Raw genomic sequence first — 8,293 nt, forward strand, 5'->3', positions numbered from 1 at the left:
TCAATGGCAACATGGATGCAACTGAATAATCTCTTCAGAATTATTACTTTTGATAGTCTTGACTTGGTCTTTTAATCATTAACTTTTTAAAAATGGCTTTTTCCCCAGAATTTTAACTTAGTAAGTCAAATAAGGGAATACTCAAGTTTCTCAAAGAAAGCAATACTGTACTATAAAATGGGAAGCTTTTCTATCATTGGAAGTCAGTAGGAATTTCCATCAATTACTGTGGCACCTAATGGCAGGCACTGCAACAAGAACAAGAGGGCTAAAAGGTTTCAAAAGCTTTTAGCATTCCTCTAATCCACGGATCAAATCAAGTGTGTACAGATGGCCTGTTTTTCTTAAATGAGAGTTGTGGAAGAAAACTCACAGCTCTAAAAAGAAGTGGGACTCTTCATTTTCCACAAGAGTCAGTGTAATGTTGCATTACTCAATACACAGCCACACTCTCCATAAAAATTTGGACTGTTTCTTCCTTCCAGTAATGATACACATTCAATTTTATAAATTATTTCTCTGATCTCAGTTTAAATTTGTTTTTATCCCCTCATTCTATGTTCACTAAACCAAACACTCAACTGAACTACCTGCTTCATAAATTCTCCAACCACTCTTATCTAGAAATGCAAACCTGAGAGATCAGAATTTATGCCAGGGTTAAAAAAGTCCTAAAACTTTTTGCTCAATGCCTTATTAGACTCATCCTAAATAAGGGTTTTAAAATAATACGGCACGCCATATGGTCAAGCCCAGATAACAAAATTGAGCATATCTGTTACCAATCCACTAATGCCAAAGCCAAAGCCTCTAGACAGTAAGAACTTCATCCCATTTAGAAGCCAACATGAGCCGAACCCGTTTGGGTGGAGAAACCAGCAAATCCAATGAAGAGACTGTAATTGATGCCAGTACTGCACGTCTGCAATAAAATGGTATTTATTAAAGTACTGGGTGAAAGGCAACTGATGGTGGGTAAGTCTGCAGCTGTCCTGAAGACCCTTCTCAAAGCTAATTGCAGAAATACAACTTTTCCAACCAAACTAAAGGATAACAGACACAGAAAATTTTAGCGAAATAAAAGGTTAACAGAAACAAAACTTTGAGAAATAAACTAACTCCTCATAAAGTCTGTGCACTTCTCACGTGGTCAATATAAGACCTAGGTGTTCCAAGCTCTGCAATCAAAGCCACTAAGCATGGAAAAGATTTGACAGCCTTTTGGCAGCCTTTCAAACCTCTTCTGAGATTAAAATGAAATCTGAGGAAATTTACTTCAACTCCCCCTGAAACAGAAGTAACTCAAGACATCAAACAGAGAGAAATCTTTATCAAGGTATCATTAAAGAACATTCTGCTTAGTACATGCCTGATGACATAAATACAGCTCTGTCGTAAACTCAGATATCATACGAAAGGAATATTCTTGTCTGATGGGCATGTCCATTTAAGAAAGTGTCAACTCTGAATCAAACCTGCGGAGTTGAACAATATTCTCTATAAGCACACTCTTGACCATTTCCACGGGAGATGAGAGGCAGCCCGAACACTGGCCGCCCAAGCAGGGAGAAGTGGGAGCGAACCACAGGTACATCAAAAACCTGAACTTCGCTTTCCTCCGCTCTCACCTTCTAAGAAAACACAACACTGCAGCACTTACAATGCCCGTGAAGTCACAGGCGTGTAACAGAGGGAGTCTCGGGAGGAGAGAGGCCCTGCAGTCCAGCCTTACAGCAGCCGGAAATCTTCCCCGACGGGATCCCGCCAGGTCGGCCTCTGACCCTTCCAGCTGCACTCCATTTCTGACAGCTCTAACTGTCAGAAAGTTAAATCGAGCCAAAAGCTACCACCCAGTTCTGCCGCCTGGAGGTTCTAAGACCTGTTTCCATGTTGGTGGCACCAGCCCTATCCCCAGCCACACACCCATATTAGTAAGGAAGCAAAAAAGGAACTGCCTGTTCGTTTTCTTTTTGCAATATATACCTTCCGGAAGAATCCAGAACAGGCCCCATCTATCTTAATAGAACGCAAACTGAAATCTTTCTTTGAAATACGAACCCCCTCCACCCCCAAAAGACTAGAGCTTCAAATTAGAAAACAAAGAACTCAGGTAGAAATCTTATCGATAACAATGGATTTTAGACCTTATCCAGTACCTGGGGCTGAAGGGAAGGGAACTTCTCACAAAGCTAATACTTCCACTTATTTGCTAACTATGAAAAATATCTAAATATTTTCTTAATAATTTCATAAGCAACTGCTTAATCATTAAACGTTATTGGAGATCACTGTGTTACCAAACAGGTAACAAAATGAAAATATAAAAAAAAAAAAAGGGCTCTAATACTCCCCAAACCAGAACTACAGATTACGACTTTTACATCATTTATGCACAAACTCAGTAACGTACTCTTTAACTGTAAATGTCCACCAACTTCCTTTCCCAAAATAAACACCCCTACATCGCTGTTCTCCTTCAGTCAGTGAGACTCACAATCCTAACTAAAAAGGTTCCATAAAGAGGAATTAAGTAGGTAAACCTACTTGGGTATGCCAACGAGGTAATTTAAAGGACTTCAGAGATGTTTAAACACCACTTGAGTCAAGCATCAACTCGCAAGGAAAAATACAGGAGGATTTTACAAAGTCCGATGGCTCAGCGATCCCTGGGTGAAATTTCCAGCACCCTCCTCCACCCGGCCGGGGCCGAGGGCGACACCGACCCTCGCCCGCCGCCCCCTGCCGCGCCCCCGCCCCCGGGCGGCGCCCCCGGAGCCCCGCGGCGCGGGCGGCGGCTGACAAAGGCCGCGCGGCGGACGCGCCATCTTGCCGGGCCCGCCGGGGGCCATTCATTCGGCACGGGGCGCGGGAGCCCGGCCACCGCCCGCAGGCTGCGCACCCGCACCGGGTCTTCGGACGGCCCCGCTCGGGCCCGGCGGCGACCGCGGGGCCGGGGCTCGCGCTCGCCGGGCGCTTTGTCCGCCCCGCGCGCCCTCGGCGCCGCTTCCTCATTTCTCCGCCGCGGCGACGCCAGCCTCCCCGCGAGCAGCCGAAAGGCCGCTTTTCCCGCAGCTCGTCCTCGCACGGCCAAGGACGGCGCCCACCGCCCGCCGCGGGGCAGGGCCGCGGCCGCCTTTGTTCCCTGGCCCGCCCGGCGCCCCTCCTCCGGGCCACCTCCCAGACGCGGGGCGCCGGACCCGGACCCCAAACCCCGGAGCCTCCGGCCCCGCCCCCACCGCGGACCCCAGGACCCGGACCGCAGGCCTGCACCCAGTACCCCAGACCAGAGCCCCGGACCTGGACTCCAGACCCCGGAGACCCAATCCAGGCCCGAGCCCGGGACTTCGGTCTCGGTTCCGGCCGAAGGCCGCGGGGTCCCCGCCGCCCCCGCCCCGCAGACCCCACCCGGGCGGGGCAGGAAGACGCGACCCGGAGGCCGGGTGGGGGCGGGGAGGGTGGGGGCGGGGCGGGCGGGCGACTGGGGGGCGATGGGGAGGGGCGGGGGAGGAGCGGGGGTGAGGGTCGGGGCTGGGGGTCTGGGCTGCGGCCGGGACCGCGGCCGCCGCGCTCACCTCGACACCGCGTCCCGCCTGCCGCGCCCGCTCCCCGCCGCCTCAGCCGCCTCGGCCGCCGCTCCGGGAGATGGTCGCGCTCGGGCCGCTCCGCGGGCGCTGCGGGCAGGTGCGCCGGCGAGGCTCGGTCTGTCGGTCCCGCGGCGGCTGCTCCACTCCCGCGCCCGCGCCCGCTCCCGCCGCCGCCGCCGCCTCCGTCCGCCCCTCAGACGCCTCCAGCCATCGGGATGGGCGCGGCGGCCCCTGCCCGCAGCCTCGGGAAACCCCACGGTCGCGTCACCGCGCACGCCGCGCGCGCACGCACCGCTCAACCGAGTCCCCGGAGCGCGCGCGCGCGCTTCGGCCCTGCGCCAGCCCCGCGCGCGTACGCGAGCTGCTTAAAGGGGCAGCACCGCGCCCTCGGGGACCCGCTCCGGGAGCCTACAAGGCTGCCCTGCCTCTCGTCCGCGCCGGGCTCCGCGCCTCAGGGGCTGGCCCGCGGGGCCCTGCGCTGGCGTGGGTCTGCCTGCTGCCGACCCGCTTGGTTCCCAGCCAGGTGGACGTGGGTAGAGGCCGCAGGGTGGGAGCCTGCCACCGGACCCGGTGCCCGGCAAAAGCTCTCTGCACCCCGAACATGCGCCCAGCACACGCGCCCCGTAACGCACTCTGCGCCCCACATCTGCATTCTGCACCCCGCACACACACATGCATATGCCAGCGCAGGCTGATCCACACCCACGGTGGACCAGGTCGGCCTCAGGGACTCACGGCTTCCGCCTGCCCGCGGAACAGACGCCCTGCAGTCCGGGGTCAGGGCCCGTCCTCGGAGGTGCCCATGGGGCTCGTGTGAGCTGGGCAGGTATGGGCAGTGTGGCCTCGATGGTCAAGGCCCTCCAGTCAGGAATGGCCACCTGAGCAGGGAGGTGTGACCACGGGAAAGAGTGTCAGGAGGGACAGATGGACCACCCTTGCAAATGAAGCTGAGTCAGCCGGGCAGCTGAGAATCGAAGACCCCCTAGTGGGGGAGGGGAAGGAGGTGGAGAGATGGGTCAGCTGTGAGCAGCCTGTAGCTTCCAGTGTCCTCAGAAACCTCCTGGATGTCCATGGATAGAGCCCTAGGCCCACCAACTCCCACCTCTCCATCTGACTTGTGCCTCCCCAGTTCCGACGACTCCCCACCCCGTGGACTTCTTCACTGCAAGAGCCTGCAGTCTCCAACCCTCATCACCCCTTTCCAGCCAGCTCAGCCTCCTGCCCCCAGCCCTCCCTATGCTGCCCTTTCCAGACCAAATCCAGGACCCCTCCTGCAGGCCTGTACAGCTTGGCTGAAGGAAGCAGGAGGACACACCCAGCAATGCAGCTGTCCCCTTAAACCTCAAGGGGCCCTGTCACCCCCCCAGCCTGATTCGCAGCTGCAGCCAATTTGTCTGTATGCCTGTGTGCTGTCTGTCTAGGGTGGCCCTGGACCCCAGCATGGAGCCCATGCCTTCCCACCCACGCTAGGGCTGTGCTCCCTGTCCCTCCCCCTCCCGCGGGTCCTTCCTGCACAAACATGTCCCCACCATTTCTTGTGCCCTTCCTCAATCCCTGGCACAAGAAATCCCTGCCCCGCCCTGAACTCAACCATTTCTCCAAGGATCCCTGTTTCCTTTCGGTGGGGCATGGTATTTAGAAGACAGGATCCAGGCTCAAGCTGTGCTTGCTGCTACTGGAGTGTCATTGCTTCTAGTCCCAGTCAGTGGACAGAGCTAAGGAACATATACAGTACAAGCATACGTGTTTGTGTACACACACCACCACCACCACCCCGTCTGTAACCAATCTCCCATGCTCACCACCACCTCGCCTGGGCGCTGACCGCAGCAGAGACGTCCACCCTGCTCAGCCGAGTGGGGACAGAGTGCCAGCTGTATCTCCTCTGCTTAAAACCATCGGGAGCGTCCACCGCCTGGTCCCTCTGCCCTGTCCTCCTCACTGCCCGGCATCTGGCTCCTCTCTGCTCCTTAAACGCTCAGTCCCTGCGTTCCACCCTCTGGCCTTTGTCCCTTGTGGCTCCGTCTGCCCGGGAGGGTCTCCCCCAGCCCGCCTTGGCCCCCCAGTGCTGCTCTGGCTCCTGTGGCCTCACGTGGTTCACACCAGGCTGCTCACCCCTTGCTCTTCTCCGCTGCTGAAGGCCGGACTGGATGCCCTTGCCCACTGCTCCACCCACCAACAAGGGCGTGAGGTGCACAGTGGGTCCTCAGGAATGTTTATGAGCAGGCAACGCTCTGTGTTCCAAGTGAGGGGGACACAACTCAGAGTGGGGGGGGCAGGGCGGGGGAGCGGGGAGAGTCAGAGCACAGTGGTCACTGTGTCCAGGACAAGGGCGGGGGGACAAGACAGCAGCACTGCCCAGTGCTCAAGAGGAGGTGGGGAAAAAAAATTCCCTGGTGGTCCAGTGGTTGGGACTCGGCACCTTCACTGCCAAGGGCCCAGGTTCGATCCCTGGTCCGGGAACTGAGATCCCGCAAGCCATGGCACAGCCTTGGCAGGTGGGTCCCAAGGCCCCAGACTTGGGGTCAGAGAGAGGCATCCCTCAGAATCCAGTAGGTCTGATGCCATCCTAACTCTATGCCCACCTAAGTCCAGGACTTGGAAAAGTAGAGGAGGGGGAGGAGGAAAAGGAGGAAAGGAAAAGGGGGAGGAGAAAGGGGTGGGGGGACGGGGGTGGGGGGAAGCAGGAAAGGTGAAGGAAGCGAGCAGTGGGGTGAGTGGTCTCTATGCAGCCTGCTGCTGTGGGGATGGCAGGAGACCTGGGGGACCCTCAGAACCCCCATCCTGTCATCCTGGGTCCCTGCATGCCCACCTAAGAGCAGCAGGAGGGCTGGCAGGGCTGGCCCAGGGCTTCCCTGTACCACAGGCCACCATCGGCCTGGTTGGGCCCATCCTCCATTACATCAGGGCCACAGGGCAAGGCCACACATGAGGACACCAAGCCAGTGCCTGCCCTAGCTGTCTGAGGTTTTGGGGTGCAGCCCCGTTGCCCCTGGCTAATCTGTAGGTCTGCAGGGTACGGCAGGTCCTTCCCTGGAACTTGCCCTGTGGCTGGGGTCTGAATACTGTTTATGTGTTCATGGACAGGGTGTGAGGGGCAAAGTTGAGGGGAAGGCAGGGGGGAGGGAACAGTGGACGCTGGGCCCTCATTCCCAGATTCCCTGCACGGCCTAGGGCCTCATCCCCATCGTCCCCATCTGATGCACAGAGGCCTCAGGGTCCCCAGGCAGCAGGGCCCTTCGGCCTTGAACACACATACCCTGGGCCTTGGTCAGCTCTCAGGAGCCTACAGGAGCTTCTAGCTTCTAGCCAGGGCCTTTGAGACCTTAGGGGTCTGAAGGACGCTCCAGGGACCCTGCCCTCCCTGTCCCACCCTCCATCCCTTCTGCCCAGGCCTCCTGTGGTTTTTGGCCCCCACCTGCCCGCCACTCAGGCCCTCCTCGGTGGGGCTTAAACCAGGGCCCCTTCATGGAGAGCTCATGCCTGGCCAGGAACCCAGGCTTCCCCTGACTTCCCAGCAACACTCCCTCCCTCTCTGGATAAGTGGCTTAGAGACCAGCCTGTGGTCCTGAGTCCACGGCCACACCCATTCAGTGCATCCGGCGAGGGCCAGGCCAGCTGGGCCCCAGTGCCTGGCTCAGAGCCCAGTTTCGCTAAAAACCTGGGGAGCACGAATGCATAATTCAGACGCCCCGGCCCCATCTGCTCTCTAGCAGGAAACGGTCTGACAGGAAAGTAGGTCTTTTAAAATCTCAATTATTCAAACAATCCGCGCATGGGACCGGGCCGCTCCTGGGGACCCCGCTCCGAGCCTGGCTTTGAGGGTCCAGGGCTGCAGGGGGCGGCTCCCGCGGGGTCTGCCTTGGCCCGCAGAGCGCTTTCTGCTTCTCCTCGCATAAGTGAGCTGCGGGCCTGACCCGCCTCCGCGCCCCAGAGGACAGAGGACGAGGGGGAGGGGCGGAATGTAGGTAATCCAGAAGAGGCCTGATTAGTTCCTGCGGGCCGGCGGGCAGAGACGGGGCTGCTGACCGAATGGGGTCAGACAGGGAGGCGGCTCCTGCTTCTCTCCGCTGAACTTACTGAGGGGTGCGCCCACTGGGTGCCAGGGTGGCCCAGGTCCCTGAGCCCACCTCCGCCCTGACGGGGGGCAGGTCTGCTGGGGGGCGTGGGGAGAGCAGGGTGGGCAGTGTGAAGGGGACAGTCAAGCAGACCCCCCATGGCAGGCAGAGAGGGAGCGAGCTGCGGCGTGGGTGCCAGAGGGCCTAGGGGAGGGTCCAGGCCCAAGGTGGGAGTGGCCGACCAGGTCGCGGGCATCGCAGCCCAGGAAGCTGGTATGGCGGGCAGAGTGTACCTCCACGGCCCTGGGGAGGTGCTGGCTGTTGGCCCCTCACCGCCAGCAGCCCTTGAGGGACCTCTGGGCCCCTTCTCCTGGGCAGTGGAAGCAGCCCCTCCCCCTCCCTCTCCCATGACTCGTCCCTTGGCCTCGAGTCCCCACCATGCCTCTCGAGACCTGACCTCCAAGCCTGTGACCCTCCTTGTCACCCACCTTTGCTCGTAAACCAGATATCCCTCGTGAGGGGCACCAAAACGTGGGGGTCAGTGGGGAATCAGGAAGTGCCACATGGGGTGGAGGAGGGTGCCCGCACGGGGGTGGGAGGTCTGCTCTCGGCTGAGCAGCTGCCCCTCAGGGGCAGACACACCTCAGGGGC

At 58.6% G+C, this 8,293-nt stretch overlaps 1 protein-coding gene across 3 annotated transcripts in view; it reads right to left on the reverse strand.

Moving 5' to 3' along the window:
- Positions 1-3,773, reverse strand: part of GNB1 (G protein subunit beta 1) — a 93,111-nt gene extending 89,338 nt beyond the window's left edge. For 2 of the 3 annotated variants that reach the window (XM_082615601.1, XM_082615600.1), the window contains exon 1: positions 3,573-3,773. The gene's annotated coding sequence lies outside the window, so the exon portion shown is untranslated. The remainder of the gene's footprint in view (positions 1-3,572) is intronic. The other variant, XM_082615599.1, reaches the window with a different exon arrangement.
- Positions 3,774-8,293: the final 4,520 nt, after the last annotated feature.

This window comes from Mesoplodon mirus (assembly GCF_964341445.2).
Source record: "Mesoplodon mirus genome assembly, chromosome: 3".
NCBI classification, from domain to species: domain Eukaryota; kingdom Metazoa; phylum Chordata; class Mammalia; order Artiodactyla; family Ziphiidae; genus Mesoplodon; species Mesoplodon mirus.